Consider the following 17,523-nt stretch of genomic DNA (forward strand, 5'->3'; position numbering starts at 1 on the left):
CAAACAGACACAGAGGGAGGGGGAGGGACTGGGCAATACTTATCTGCTCAGCATGCTCCCTCGATGTCCAGACCAGCAGGGATGCGCCTCTTCAGACTTCTGACTCCAATCCAGGAGAACAGTGCTCTGGAGGAGGGTAGGCAGCAGGCGTCCCAGCAGCTGGTGGGATGCCAGAGCTGACATGTTGAGCCTGGATCCACTTTTCTTCTGTGGGGGGATGGGAGGTAGCCAGGACACGTCGAAAGACGGTGGCAGACACTCCACGGGGGCCAGGAAAGCGCAATGCTGACCTGCGTCCCCATCTGAAAACAGAAAAAAAATAACAAACAGGAGAAGAGTAAGCGTCACCTCCTTGGACAGACACTAAGCAAAGACGAAGTCCTCCTGGAGGTGTCTGGGGGTATAGCCCGAGGAGGAGGAGCTTCGTTTTTGCATAGTGTCCCTCCTAGTAATACCTCTAAGCTATACCCATGGTCTGTGTCCCCCAATGGAATGTACGAGAAATGTCTTTTTTCAGCCTTACAAACTGTTACTATGTACCAAAAGTGGAGTCAGTGCGTCTTATAAAGTGAACGTGCCTAAAATCAAGATGGCCGGAACTATTGCAGGATAGCAGGAACTGTTGCTAAGCCTGCTCCTGAGCCTGCTAACTAAGTGTGGGGCTGAGTGATGCTGAGTGTCACCAGTTCGCCCGTCCTTACCACAGATCTGCCCGCCGAGTACGCTCCATATCAGAGGAGGAGGAGAAGCGAGGAAAGCGGTTCTTCTCCTATGCACTGCCGCCCACATGCATGAACCGCTGATTTGGTGGTGAGCGCCGGCGGGAACTGCCATTGCTCCCTCACCTCCATCAATCAGTTTACTCCCTCCCATCGCCGTACTACAAGCGTCGCTGTTACAGAGCTGTGCTGCTCCTGCTGTGAGAGAGAAGGGTTTTACTGGGCCTCAGTCAACCTGTGCTATTTCCTGGCCTGTCACCTAAAGTCCCTGGGTGAGTGACAGCTCAGGGTCCAGCCTAAAAAGGAAATGTGTGTCAAATATGACTATAACCCCCCTCATCTATTGGAATACACTCATGTACTGCAGTACATGGGTGCATTCCTATGGATGAGGGGGTTATAGTCATATTTAATATAAACACTGTCCAGGGACTCTTCTGTAATTGGCATGTGTTTATATTAAATATGACTATAACCCCCCTCATCCAGAGGAATGCACCCATGTACTGCAGTACATGGGTGTATTCTTTTGGATGATGGAGGTTATAGTCACATAAGGCCTCTTGCACACAAACCTTTTTTTTTTCCGTTCCCTTCTTGCAGATTCCATTTGCGGTCCGTATGCGGAACCATTCATTTCAATAGTTCCGCAAAAAAAAAAAAAGGAATGTACCCCGTAAGCATTCTGTTTCCGTATTTTCGTTCAGCTGAAAGATATAACTTGTCCTATTATTGCCCACAAATAATGATCCGTGGCTACATTCAAATGATTACGGGAAAAAAAAAATGGAATGCACCCGTATGTCTTCCGTATCCGTTCCGTTTTTGCAGAACCAACCATCTATTGAAAATTTTATGCCCAGCCCAATTTTTTTATGTATTTACTGTTTAAACATTATTGTATGCTTTTGTTTCCGTTTGTGATCTGCAGAAAATGGATCACAAACGGAAACCAAATGGAAAAACGGAACGGAAACACTACTGAAACAAAAAACCGGATCCGTTTAAAAAGGACTGCAAAACCATACGGTCGTGTGCAAGAGGCCTAACAGTGCTTTATCCACAGATCCCCCGTAACAGTGCATCATCCACAGATCTCCCCATAAAACTGTGTCATCCACACATCCCCCATAAGGGCTCGTTCACACGCCCGTGTGCCTTTCGCAATTTGCGGAACGGAATAGAAGGCCCATTATACAAATGCCTATTTTTGTCCACAAAACGAACAAGAATAGGACAGGACTCATAATTTTTTGTGGGGCCACGGAACGGAGCAACGGATGTGGACAGCACACAGAGTGCTGTCCGCATATTTTGCGGACCCATTGAAATTAAAGGTTCCATATACGGACCGTATGCAGAACGAAGAAAAGGGCCCGTATACGGAACGCAAAATACGTTTGTGTGAACGAGCCCTAACAGTGTGTCATTCAATGTGTCTTATTATCAGGTGCATCTTAAAAGTGAAAAATACGGTATACCTCAGAGCAATAAACCAGTTACTTCAGCACTGTGACATCCTTGTATTTATTTTCCCTTTACTGTGACATCACTGTGTGCATTATTCCTGTACTGTGTTATCAGAGAGTTTAGCCACCCGTTAAAATCAAGGTTTGACTGGTGATTCTAGTGAGTAGTGACAGTACTCTAAAGTGAGTGCCATGTTTTATTAAAGGGATTCTGTAAAAAAATCAAAGATTTGAGCAGCTCTCACCTGCCAAGGATTCCACTGTTATAGCACCGAACAACTCCTTCACCCGAATCAGGAGCAATGACGAAAATATGGAAAAATAGGTTTTGTCCAGCTTGTAGTTGTGGTAATCCAAAAAAGGGCTTTATTCAATATTCAATAAAATCCAGGTACAAAAATGAAGAGTCTACATGTTTCGGGCGCAATTCAATCTCAGCCCTTACTCATGAGTAAGGGCTGAGATTGAATTGCGCCTGAAACATGTAGACTCTTCATTTTTGTACCTGGATTTTATTGAATATTGAATAAAGCCTTTTTTTGGATTACCACAACTACAAGCTGGACAAAACCTCTTTTTCTATATTAAAGGGATTCTGTCACCTCTTTTTACCCTATAGAGCTGCGGACATGCACGGCTAGATCGCCGCTAGCATGTCCGCAATATACCTGTCCCATAGCTCTGTGTGGTTTTATTGAGTCTAAAAAATTATTTTATATATATGTAAATTAGCCTGGTAAGGCGCCCAAAGGGGCTGTACTAACCGTTCTGGAGCCCAGCCACGGCCCCCTGTGAAGGATCCCAGCACCGCCTGCATACAGGAATTTCCTTCTTGCTCACCAAGTCAGATCGCCGTAATCTCGCGATGTGCGAGCTCGCACATGCACAGTTCCTTCCCTAAGGGCTGATGCCAGCACAGGGAAGGAACCACTCAGAGCTATGGAACAAGTATATTGCGGACATGCTAGCGGCGATCTAGCCGTGCATCTCCGCATCTCTATAGGCTAAAAAGAGGTGACAGAATCCCAGATAGGTTATCTGCTGTGTCTAGTGGGCAGTACTCATATTGCCTAAATTTGCACTGTCAAGGCATTTTAACTTTTTAATGAAACAATCATCAATGGGCACGTTTCTCATCATGCATCTGTATGTCTTTGAAATAGTGGATGCTAAAACGTATTCACTTACAGCAGAATTCATCGGAATTAGGCTTGCAGAAATTCAGGTGATTGCCAGCAAAACAACCCGATTCGTATGAGTGGAATTGATTTTCAGCTGCAGAAATTCCAGGAGCAAATCTACTGCTTGTGAATTCTCCCTGATAAGCCTCTTACACATGACCGTATGGCTTTTTCAGTATTTTGCGGTCTGTTTTTAATGGATCTGTTGTTTCGTTTTTTGTTTCCGTTCCGTAGTTCCGCAAAAAATCTCCGTATGGTTTCCATATGCGATCCGTTGTTTGCGGACCACAAACAGAGATGCAGGCTTCTGAACTGAGCGTTGATAACAACTTGGGTTGTCCTTGTCCTCTTTGGTCCGGATGACATGGCGTCCCAGATTTCCAAAAAGAACTTCGAATCGTGACTCGTCTGACCACAGAACAGTCTTCCATTTTGCCACACTCCATTTTAAATGATCCCTGGCCCAGTGAAAACACCTGAGCTTGTGGATCTTGCTTAGAAATGGCTTCTTCTTTGCACTGTAGAGTTTCAGCTGGCAACGGCGGATGGCACGGTGGATTGTGTTCACTGACAATGGTTTATGGAAGTATTCCTGAGCCCATTCTGTGATTTCCTTTACAGTAGCATTCCTGTTTGTGGTGCAGTGTCGTTTAAGGGCCCGGAGATCACGGGCATCCAGTATGGTTTTATGGCCTTGACCCTTACGCACAGAGATTGTTCCAGATTCTCTGAATCTTCGGATGATGTTATGCACAGTTGATGATGATAGTTGCAAAGTCTTTGCAATTTTTCGCTAGGTAACACCTTTCTGATATTGCTCCACTATCTTTCTGCGCAACATTGTGGGAATTGGTGATCCTCTACCCATCTTGGCTTCTGAGAGACACTGCCACTCTGAGAAGCTCTTTTTATACCCAATCATGTTGCCAATTGACCTAATTAGTGTTAATTGGTCTTCCAGCTCTTCGTTATGCTCAAATTTACTTTTTCCAGCCTCTTATTGCTACTTGTCCCAACTTTTTGGGGATTTGTTGACACTGTAAAAATTTTAATCATTGTATTTTTCCTTTAAAATGATACATTTACTCGGATTAAACGTTTAATCTGTCATCTACGTTCTATTACAAATAAAATATTGAAATTTGCCATCTCCACATCATTGCATTCAGTTTTTATTCACAATTTGTTTAGTGTCCCAACTTTTTGGGAATCCGGTTTGTAGGACAAGTTCTATCTGTCAGTGGAACGGAAATACGGAAACCGAATGCATACAGAGTACATTCCGTTTTTTTGCGGAACCATTGAAATGAATGGTTCTGCATACGGACCACAAACAGAATCCGCAAAAACAGAAAAAAACGTTCGTATACTGATACGTATCCTGAATTTATTGCCCTATATGGTAAAAATAAGGCTCTAAAAAGGGACATTTTCCACTGGTAAAACATAGGGGACGTACAGTTCTAAGGCCTCTTTCACACAGGTCGCGGGAAAACGCGTTGAGAATCCCCTATGTATCCGGCATCCGGCTCGCGTCGCGGCTATTGCAGAGCCGGACACAGAGCCAGCAATATTATTTTAGGGCTGCCATTATTTGTGGTTCTGTTGAACCAAAAACCACCAGATGTAGAGACACCTCTAAGTGTGAAGAGAATCAGGTACACTTTTATCACATTTATGTTTGTACTACTAATGTGCACCTATGGTACATAGTACACATACAGTACACATACAGGACCTCAATATAAACAGTTCAAGCGGTTCTCCAGGAATAAAAAAAATGAAAATACTTAAATATTATTTTATAATAAATATATTCACAAATACCTTTCATTACTTAGAATGGCTCGTTTTGTCTGGGGAGCAATCATTAGGCGAAATAAAATGGCCGCCGTCCTATCAGTACACACAAAACCTGTCCTAATCACACAGGAGGACAAGTTACTTCACCACAATGAGCTACAGTGCTGCCTCATCCTCCTCTCTGCTCTGCTTGTCAGAAATCATAATCCTGAATACAGGTGTAATGACCGGCGTCACGCAAAGGGAGGTAAAGGGGAAGGCCCTGCCCAAGGGAGAGGGAAAGGTGGTGACCCCTGACTCACCTTGCGGCTGGCACCTGACGTCCCTAGACGGGTTCCTCACCCGTACGCCGATCACGTGCCTAAACCCTGGCTTTCCCTAAGATGAGCCCTAGGTAGTGAACGGGGCGGTGGGATCACTAGTCCGCACCACTGACACTAAGAGGAAAACACCAAGGAGAGGACAGACAATACAGACAAACATATAATCCCAGGTGGGCGACAACAGCAGACCACAAAGGCCCAACAGGGATCCGAAGGGTAACGTTCTGGAACAACAACCAGGGAACGAAGCAACACAGCTCCAGTGGGTCAGTATAGAAGTCCAGGCAGGAAGCTCTATATCTGGCAACCAGAGAAGTGGGAGAGGGGAATATAAGGAGGTTGGGAGTGCTGGACAAGGAACAGCTGAGGAGAAGGAGCTACGGATACCTGAGTGAGCCAAAAAGGGTTGCAAAGCAAACCCAGAAAGCTACCATAAAGAAACAGCCCTATCTTTATACATTGAGCGCGCAGCCAACCGCTGCGACTTCCTGACCCCGGGTATAACGGAGTCAGGCGTGGTTCTTGACACCCTCGTGACAGTACCCCCCTCTCTACGAGGGGCCTCCGGACACTCAGGACCAGATCTCTCAGGATGAGAGGCATGAAAAGCCCGAACTAGCCTGTCGGCGTTTACCTCAGACGCAGGAACCCACATTCTTTCCACGGGACCGTAACCTCTCCAATGCACCATATTGAAGAGAGCGGCGGATGAGAATTAACAATTTTGGATATCTGAAACTCTAGATTACCATCCACAACAACAGGAGGGGGTGGCAGCGGTGACGGTTCTAGAGGTGGAACATATTTCTTGAGTAACGACTTATTAAAGACGTTATGGATTTTAAAAGTCTGAGGTAGCTCCAGGCGAAAAGCCACGGGGTTAATGATGGCAACAATTTTGTAAGGGCCAATGAACCTAGGACCCAGTTTCCAAGAGGGAACCTTTAATTTAATATTCCTAGTAGACAACCACACATAGTCATTCACTCCTAGGTCCGGACCTGGCGACCGTCTCTTATCAGCCATGCATTTGTATTTACCTCCCATATTTTTCAAGTTAGCTTGCACCTTCTGCCATACCGATGAAAGAGATGACGAAAACCGTTCCTCTTCGGGAACCCCAGAAGACCCCCCCCTCTTTGAAAGTACAGAATTGGGGATGAAAACCATATGCACCAAGAAATGGTGACTTGCCAGTGGATTCCTGACGATGATTATTTATGGCAAACTCAGCTAACGGTAAATATGATGACCACAACTCTTGGTTTTCAGACACAAAACATCTTAGATATGTCTCATGGTTTTGGTTGGTACGCTCAGTCTGTCCATTCGACTGAGGATGGAAAGCTGAGGAAAATGACAAGTGTACCCCCAAACGGGAACAAAAAGCTTTCCAAAATTTAGAAATAAACTGGGTACCCCGATCCGAAACAACATCAGAAGGGACCCCGTGAAGCTTCACGATTTCACTGATGAATACCTGAGCAAGAGTCAGCATTAGGTAGTGCGGGTAACACAATGAAGTGTACCATTTTGCTAAACCTGTCCACTACTACCAAAATAACTGTTTTACCCGCAGACAAAGGTAAGTCAGTGATAAAATCCATTGACAGATGTGTCCATGGCCTATTGGGAATGACAAGTGGCAATAAAGACCCTGCAGGACGTGTATGAGAGACTTTCGCGCGCGCACAAGTAGAACAAGTAGACACAAAATCCATTACATCCTGACGCAACCTTGGCCACCAAAAACGACGAGACAATAGCTCCAAGGTTGCTTTACTACCCGGGTGCCCAGCAAGTGCCGAATTATGATGTTCCTTTAATAATTCGAAACGCAGGTTCAACGGTACAAACAATTTCTCTGAGGGGCAAGAGACCGGGGCGTCCCCCTGGGCCTCTAACACCTTCCCCTCCAGAGCAGAGTGTACCGCAGAGACAACCACACCTCTTTGTAGAATGGGTACCGGATCACTCACATTACCCCCTCCAGGGAAACAACGAGATAATGCATCAGCCTTGGTATTTTTTGCCCCAGGACGATAGGTAATAACAAAGTTAAACCTGGTAAAAAATAGCGACCACCTAGCTTGTCTAGGGGTGAGACGCTTAGCTGATTCGAGGTACAGAAGGTTTTTGTGGTCCATAATCACAGTGACGGGGTGGATTGCCCCCTCTAAAAAGTGACGCCATTCTTCAAACGCTAGTTTAATAGCTAATAGTTCCCTATTGCCAATATCATAGTTCTTTTCTGCTGCAGATAGTTTTTTAGAAAAGAAAGCACAAGGACGCCATTTGGCAGGAGACGGACCCTGAGACAGCACAGCTCCCACTCCCACCTCTGACGCATCGACTTCAACAATAAAAGGCTGGGAGACATCAGGTTGGACTAGTACAGGTGCCGATGTAAACCTCTCTTTTAGAGAGGAAAAAGCAATTTTAGCGGCGTCAGACCATTTAGAAAAATCAGCCCCCTTCCTAGTCATGTCAGTAAGGGGTTTTACAATAACTGAATAATTTTTAATGAATTTTCTATAGAAATTTGCGAAGCCCAAGAACCGTTGCAGTGCTTTGAGGTTCTCAGGAAGATCCCAATCTAAAATTGCCTGGACCTTCCTAGGATCCGTACGGAAACCTGAAGCAGATAATAAATAACCTAGGAATTGTATTTCCTGAACGGCGAAGACACACTTTTCAATTTTAGCATATAATTTATTCGTCCGTAGGACCTGCAGTACTTGTCTTACATGCACCTCATGTGTTCTCAGATCAGACGAATAAATTAAAATATCATCTAGGTATATTACCACAAACCTGCCGATAAGATGACTAAAAATGTCATTAACGAAATGTTGGAAGACAGCAGGAGCATTGGTCAGACCGAAAGGCATGACTAGATTTTCATAATGCCCCTCAGGGGTGTTAAAAGCTGTCTTCCACTCATCCCCCTCCTTGATACAAATCAGATTGTAGGCCCCCCTAAGATCAAGTTTGGAGAACCACCTAGCACCCGCAATCTGATTAAACAGGTCAGGAATGAGAGGAAGAGGGTATCGGTCTCGGATGGTTATCCGGTTTAAATCGCGGAAATCTAGGCAAGGACGCAGGCCCCAATCTTTCTTTTTAACGAAGAAAAACCCTGCAGCCACGGGTGAAGAAGAGGGTCTGATGTGTCCCTTAGCCAAGCTCTCGGAGATATAATCTTTCATGGCTTGTCTCTCCGGACCCAAAAGATTATATAACCTGGTCTTGGGTAATTTTGCACCGGGAATAAGGTTAACCGGGCAATCATAAGGACGGTGAGGTGGTAACTTCTGACAACCCTTTTCAGAAAAAACGTCCTCAAAGTCCGAAACAAATGTAGATAGAGTAGCTATGGAGGCGACTAAGCAATTGCTATTTAAGCAATTTTCTCTGCAATGCTCACTCCACTCCAATATCTCCCTGGCCTGCCAATCCACCACTGGATTGTGCGCTACCAACCAGGGAAGGCCCAGAACCACCGGAGTGGGAAGCCCCTCCAGAACATAACATGAAAGCATCTTGTTATGGTGGTCCCCTACCCGAAGGTGTAAGTTATGGACAATGTGAGTGAGGTTTCTCTGAGACAGAGGAGCAGAATCAATAGCGAAAATGGGAATAGGTCTCTGTAGCGTACAGAGAGACAAACCCATAGTGCGGGCAAAATGGGCATCTATCAAATTTACCCCTGCTCCACTGTCTAGAAAAAAAGAAATAGTCTCCGTCTTAACACCAAAAACAACAACCGCTGGCAACACAAATTGCGATGTTCGTATGGAGGAAACATATACCCCCCGGCTGACATCCTCCACACAGCCTGGGGTTAGTAGTTTTCCGACGGTCTTTTGTTTTTGAGGAAAGAAGGACAGACATTAATGAAATGACCCCTCTCCCCACAGAAAAACCAAACCCCACGCCTACGGCGAACCTCAGGAGGTTGGACCTGATGAGTAGTTCCTCCTAGCTGCATAGGCTCGTCTAAGTCCGTACAGACTAACTGCTGCTTGGGAGGGGTTACCAATTGCTCCGGGTTTTTCAATCTGTCCCTAAGACCTCTATCTATTCGGATAGAAAGGGACATAACCGCATCAAGGGAAAAGGGGGTCTCATACAGCGCAAGCGCATCCTTAACCCTTTCGGATAACCCAGAGCAGAACTGACTCCTGAGAGCCGGGTCGTTCCACTGGGTATCCGTAGCCCACCTACGGAACTCAGAGCAATACTCCTCTACTGGCCGCTCTCCCTGTAGGAGTCTCCGTAATTTTGATTCAGCCAGTGCGACTCGGTCAGGGTCGTCATATATGAGACCCAAGGCCCCCAAAAATTCATCCACTGACCGGAGAGCCTGGGAATCAGTGGGTAAAGAGAACGCCCAGGATTGCGGGTCCCCCTGCAGCAGGGAAATAACAACCCCCACCCGCTGTTCTTCATTACCAGAGGAGTAAGGGCGCAGTTTAAAATATAATTTACAGACCTCACGGAATGTCACAAACTTGTCCCTTCCCCCAAAAAATCTGTCAGGAAGGACAACCTTGGGTTCCGCAACAACCTGGTTACCTGTAGCAACTGCTGGGCTTGCGGTCTGTTGCAATTGCTGCTGTTGCTGGAGGACCGACGCCTTCAATCCTGCCACCTCCAAAGACAGGCCATGAAATTGCTTTGACAAAGCAGCAATTTGATCAATACTGGATTCTAAGTAGGTAAAAAAAAATATTTTTTAATTTTTTTTACCTACACAAAATAAGGGCCAGATATAATGTAATGACCGGCGTCACGCAAAGGGAGGGAAAAGGGAAGGCCCTGTCCAAGGGAGAGGGAAAGGTGGTGACCCCTGACTCACCTTGCGGCTGGCACCTGACTGCCCTGACGTCCCTAGACGGGTTCCTCACCCGTACGCCGATCACGTGCCTAAACCCTGGCTTTCCCTAAGATGAGCCCTAGGTAGTGAACGGGGCGGTGGGATCACTAGTCCGCACCACTGACACTAAGAGGAAAACACCAAGGAGAGGACAGACAATACAGACAAACATATAATCCCAGGTGGGCGACAACAGCAGACCACAAAGGCCCAACAGGGATCCGAAGGGTAACGTTCTGGAACAACAACCAGGGAACGCAGCAACACAGCTCCAGTGGGTCAGTATAGAAGTCCAGGCAGGAAGCTCTATATCTGGCAACCAGAGAAGTGGGAGAGGGGAATATAAGGAGGTTGGGAGTGCTGGACAAGGAACAGCTGAGGAGAAGGAGCTACGGATCCCTGAGTGAGCCAAAAAGGGTTGCAAAGCAAACCCAGAAAGCTACCATAAAGAAACAGCCCTATCTTTCTACATTGAGCGCGCAGCCAACCGCTGCGACTTCCTGACCCATAACGGAGTCAGGCGTGGTTCTTGACACCCTCGTGACAACAGGTGAATCTCTGTGGGAATGGAGAAGATGAGGTGAGGTGTGGTTAATGAGCAGCAGCACTTGTTTACAGTCTCCATTACCACAGCCTGTCCTGTCCATCCTCTCTGTCCTTAATGTCTCCTTATGAGCTAAATTCCTCAGAGATTTAGCTAAAGTTCTTATCATCTGTATTCAGGATCATAATTAGTGACAAGTAGGAGAGGAAGATGAGGATGAGGCAGGTCTATACCTCAGTGTTGTAAAGTAACTTGTCCTCATGTGTGATCAGGACAGGTTTTGTGTGAACTAATGGGACAGCGGCCATTTTGTTTCCCCTGATGATCGCTCCCCAGACAAAACGAACCATTATAAATAATGAAAGGTATTTGAGAATATATTTATAATAAAGTAATATTTAAGTATGTTCATCTTCTTAATTATCTGAGAACCCCTTTCAGGTGACAAACAACAGTTAAAGTGTCCCTAAACTTTCAGTTTCACTTTATTAACCTTTAGAGCACCCAGTGATTTTCACTTTTTGTTTTTCACTCCCTGCCTTCCCAGAGCCATAATTTTCTGTTTAGAGGGCTTATTTTTTCGCAGGAAAAGTTGTACTTTCTAATGGCACCATTTAATATTGCATATGATGTAGTGGGGACCTGGAAAAAAATGGGGTGGAATTGGTAAAAAAAAAGCAATTCCGCACAGTTTTATGTATTTTGCTTATCTGGCATTCCCTACTCAGTAAAGCTGACCTGTTACCGTCATTATTTGGGTCAGTGCAAACTTCATTTTTTCTTATTGCCATATTCTAACTCCTATACCTATTTTCTATATTTAAGTCTACTGAGCTGTGTAAGGGCTATTTTTTTTTGCTGGGTGATCTGTCCTTTTTTATACCATATTGGGGTGTGTAAGACTTTTTAAGAACTTTTTATTCAATTTTGTGGAGGATGGCCATTTTGAATTTTTTTATTATTCTGTTCACCGTATGGGATAAATATTTTTATATTTTATTAGCACATGCGATTGTTGATGACGCGAAGCCTATGATGTGTTTTTTTTTGTTTATTTTAATTTTGAGGAAAGGGAGCTAATCTGAACTTAATATCTGAAATATCTTTTTTTTTTAAGTCATCCTAGCAATCATTAGATTGCCAATTGTATTTTGTGATGGATATTTATTGATCACAGAACACAGCATTCAGTATATTCCAATACAGTGCTGTCACTTGCAGGCCTGTCTTGGAATATTCAGTCGATAGACATCGGAGCCTCAAGCAGACTTTGGGTTATTACTGGCATATAACAGCTTCCCCGATACGCCACACGCATTTTCACATTTGACCACAGCATCTGAGGTGTTTTGGCTGATTGCCGACATTAGTCCCTGGCTTCTGCTTTTTGAAATGGTAGAAACATGGCGGTTATGGCACCCGGTTCCCTCACAAGCGCCATCTTTAAAGTCATGACTTGTCACTTGTCTCACAGGGGGGTTGTTAAGGCATCAAAACATATTTCTAATATACTTGAATTATTTCTTAATTTTCTTTACTTTTTTTACTAAAATCTCACTTTGCAATCCGTATTCCCGTACACTGCTGCAATTCCTTGTATATCCACTGCTGTGTATGAGAGTACGGATTTTCCTGCGGCCGCACTGAGTACAGGCCGGAGCACACATCTCTCCTTCTACCTGTCGTAACACTGCTCTCCTAAAACCTGGCAATGTCAGGCTTTAAGAGAGCGGGTACAGGCAGAGAAGTGATGTACTATGGAGCTCGTGCACTGTGCATCATTTTGTATCTGTCCATTTAAATTTAAGACCTGTGAACGCAGGTGAGAGGGAGTAAGGCTTTGTCTACATACTTTCTCAAGGTTGTTTGGGACTCTGGGCTCCAAGATCCGGGTGAGAGAAGATGAACAACACGTACACAGTGACAATTATGGAGCGCATTGGCTGGCTACGTTCCACTAGGGAATAGAGCTTTTTGTTTTGTATAAAGTCAGAAGCTCATCCTACGGGGGGCACCTCATGTAGGGACCTAATCAGGGTTTTCCCGATCGAGGCTCTGCTTTCGCTGAAAGGGCTTCCCAGCTAACGTATGTCGCTGTCAGATAATGTTAACTCAATCAGTGATGTAAGTACCTTCATTCTGGATGTAGTCAGTACTCCAGTTGAAGTGTTGATTCAATTGTGTATTATGTATTTTATCCTTGGCAGTTATTTATTATTCGATATACGCAAATTTTTAGCATATATCTGGTGTAGATTTGGTCTCAAAGGGGATTTGCGGCCAGATCTGCGACTTTTCCCCACTCACACCAGGTTTAAAAAAGGGGACGTGGCGTGGGCAGGGAAGGGGGCGAGTCGGCCGACCCGTCTCATTTATTATTTTCTGTGTCTGTTTTAGGCATATAAAATGATCTAACTCTACGCTAGCAAGGGAGTTGGCATAGATTTAAGCCAGTGGTGGATGCGCCTAAGTTATGTAGAGGCCAGCACCTATTCATCACTTAGGTGCATCATGTGCCTGTGCAAGGGGTTTTAAGACCGGCATCCAACAACCCCATATATCACTATACAGTATGCACAGTATATGCTACTTTACTATATTTAATAAAATCATATTATAAATAGGGATAAGCGAATCGACTTCGGATGAAACATCCGAAGTCGATTCGTATAATACTTTGTTTCGAATACTGTACGGAGCGAGCGCTCCGTACAGTATTAGAATGTATTGGCTCCTATGAGCCGAAGTTATTACTTAGCGAAGTCTCGCGAGACTTCGCATAATAACTTCACAAATCAATTTCTACTGTAAGAAAACATTTCCCAAACTGGGGTTCGGTTCCAAGGAACGCGAGTTTGGGAAATGTTTTTTTACAGTAGAAATTGATTTATAAAGGTATTATGCGAAGTCTCGAGAGACTTCTCTAAGTAATAACTTTGGCTCATAGGAGCCAATACATTCTAATACTGTACGGAGCTCTCCCTCTGTACAGTATTCAAATGAAATATTATGCAAATCAGGTGTTTCATCCGAAGTCGATTCGCTCATCCCTAATTATAAACCTTCCTTTGAAGTGTAGCTGTATTATCAGTTAAGAGTCTCTCTTTAAAGAATATCCGAACCTGAAGTATGTTTCTTATCAGCAAAACAGTACCACTCTGCTAGCCTGCATACCACATTGGTAAATTGAAGTCCAGGAGGCGGTCCTTTCAGTGATTGACAGCCTTCCCTCTATGACTGTATATACAGAGACAGCTGTCAATCACTGATAGGACCGCCTCCTGGACTTCAAAGCCCAGAATGAGCGGGAATTTAAAAGCTCAATTTGCTCAGCTCCTCCTGCTATATAACATGCTGCCCGTAGCGTACATTGCATTTTCATGGTGACAGGTATCCTTTAAGATGATGTAATAAAAGTTATGTTTTATGATTGTACTTTTCAATGAATATTATGTACAAAGGTCATTGTAATCAGATCCAATGAACTAAAATCTATAGATAATGAACTGAAAAAAAAAATTATGGACACTGATGCAAACAGATGTAGATATAGTTTAATTCAAACTGAATACTACCTATATACACGGACATGACCATATCACAAACTTTAATGTGAACTTAGTTTTAGAAAAGCTGCAAAGCATAGCAAAAATAAAATAAAAAATCAACTCTTAAACCTCTCAATTCTAATTGGAGTCATTAATATCAGATTGTTGGCGTTGGACTCTCGCACCCCTGAAGGGGCAGTGTTGTGCGAGAGAGTACTGCAGCCTCTTCACTTAGGCTACTTTCACACTAGTGTTTCTGCTGGATCCGGCAGGACTCAGCAAAAACGCTTCTGTTACTGATAATACAACCATCTACATCCGTTATGAATGGATCCTGTTGTATTATCTTTAACATAGCCAAGACGGATCCATCATGAACTCCATTGAAAGTCAATGGTGGACTGATCCGTTTTCTATTGTGTCAGATTGTGTCAGTGAATTGACTTGCATTGTGGGTCATGACGGATCCGTTTTGCTTCGCATCCCATGACGGAAAGAAAACCGCAGCATGCTGCGGTTGGCTCTCCGGTATGAGGGCACAACCAAACGGAACGGAATTCTTTTTGGAGCATTCTCTTCTGTTCAGTTACGTTTTGTCCCCATTGACAATGAATGTGGACAAAACGGAAGCGTTTTTCTCCGGTATTGAGACCCTATGATGGATCTCAATACCAGAAAATAGAAACACTAGTGTGAAAGTAGCCTTAGTCGTGGCTATGCAAGGTATTGCAGCTTTGTTCTGTTGCCCCTTTAAATGGATCGGCAGGGGTGTTAAGTGATGGGCCCCACTATTCTCATATTGAATTCCTATGCTAGGAATGGGCCATAGTTAACCTGGAAAATAATAAAGCTTGTAACTGACCCATGATCTCAACGTTCAGCAGTTGTGAAAATTCTTAAATATGAAATTATGCAAAAAAACTACTAAAAATAAAAACTAATAATTATTTTTATTTTACTATTGTGTGTTGTACTATGAATCTTTCTGTATGTCTTCAAGTCATTATCTGTCATCTTCTATCCAATAAGGCTGGATTCACACATGCAGTTTTGAATTATCCAACACAGAGGTGGAAACAAGAAAAAGGAGAAGTGGGGTGTAAGGCCCCCTGCAGATGAGCGTGTCCGGATTAGGTCCGGATGCGATCCGGGTGCATTGCGGCAAACCCGTGCAAGTAGGTACCCAACTGCGATTGCGTTCCGTTGTTCAGTTTTTATCACACGGGCGCAATGCGTTTTTCACGCGCGTGATAAAAAACTGAATGCGATACCTAGACCCGAACTTCTTCACTGAAGTTCAGGTTTAAGTTCTGTGTTTTGTAGATGTAATTATTTTCCCTTATAACATGGTTATAAGGGAAAATAATAGCACTCTTTAATACAGAATGCTTAGTACAAGGTCAATTGAGGGTTAAAAAGAAAAAATATAATTAACTCACCTCCTCCAATTGTTCGCGTAACTGCCGGTCTCCTGTTCTTTATTCAGGACCTGTCAAAGGACCTTTGGAGACGTCACTGAGCTCATCACATAGTCCAATCACATGGTCCATCACCATTGGTCATATGGTCTGGGTGCAGCTCAGCCCCTTTGAAGTGAATAGGGCTCAGTTATGATATCGCTCACAGCCGCTGTACAATGTACAGTGCTGTGCTTGGTGGCGCTACTGCAGGCACCGGTGCCTTCTCAAACAGCTGATCGGCCGGGCTCTCATGTGTCGGACCCCACCGATCAGATACTTTTATCCAGAGGATAGTTCATCAGTATAAAAGTCTCAGTAAGACCCCTTCAAGGGCTCATTCACACGACTGTTGTTCGGCCGTTCCATGCATTAGGGGCCGCAATTTGACACCCCAATGCACGAGCACCATCTGTGTGGCTTCTGCAGCGGATCCAGAGCAATTCAACTTGAATTTGTCCATAATCTGTCCGCACAGCAAAAGCATAGAAGATGTTCTATTTTTTTGCGGTGTGGAGGCACGGACAGAAACCCCACTGAAGCACTTCTTAGTGCTTCCGTGGGGTTCCATTTCTCCGTTACGCACCGTCCTTCTCGATCCCAGACCCATTCCGGGCACGGCCGAACAACAGCCGTGTGTATGAGCCCTAATACTGTCACGGATTAGAGTGGGGGTAACTCTAATCCATGTGATGTTAAAGTAAGTGGAAGCTGCTTGACCAGGACAACAGAGTTAGGGGGCAGGTCACCTCCTAGCGCATCCCTAATCTGACCCTGACTCCTAGCTGTATGAGCCGACCTTGATGGTAGAAGGGAACCTCGGATCCCTACTAACCCTCCGCAGATCCCTGAGCTAGGAGCTGGGTAGACAACCTGTTCCTCCTGGACGCGGAGAAACAGGAGTCTAAACTGGCCAAGCTGCAAGGGGATAGAAACATAAACAGCCTATGGATATGGTAGGAGGGTGAAAAGCACTTCCACACCTACCTGCCACAGACACACTGACTGGATCCCGTGCTCACAAGCTGGTCTCCACACCCAAACATAAAAGGACACAGCACACACACATAAACACACAGGAACCCAGATCCATAGCCGCAGTAATAATAGACACCACATAAACATAAAATAACATCATAGATAGACTTAACATCACATAACAACATTTATGACCACAAGGGTGGCCTACACTGGCAGATGGTATAAGGATACCAGGAGGATGACTCCAGCAACATGCCTGGAGTACCCCTCAGACTTCTGATCTTAGCAGAAGCTAAATAGCCAGTGGACACACCCACACAGACACACACTGGGAAGGGAGTTAACCCTTGCAACACCAGAGAGGGTAAGGTAGCCACTTAAAGGGGAAGTGCACACATACAGGAACCCCGTGCAATACAAACAGGGAAAGTGCACACCATACAAACTAAACGCACACCTACAAAGAGAGGTTGCCAGGTGCAATCGCATGCATTACATAGCAAGCTGCCTCGCAACAGCTCAGGCTGCTATACTGATAATAACAACAACCACAAGTGAGGCAACATAGTAGCGGCCCTCACCTGTGGTTGAACAACCAAACCAGACCGCAGGCAACCGC

This window comes from Bufo gargarizans, chromosome 4, assembly GCF_014858855.1.
Source record: "Bufo gargarizans isolate SCDJY-AF-19 chromosome 4, ASM1485885v1, whole genome shotgun sequence".
Classification (NCBI taxonomy): domain Eukaryota; kingdom Metazoa; phylum Chordata; class Amphibia; order Anura; family Bufonidae; genus Bufo; species Bufo gargarizans.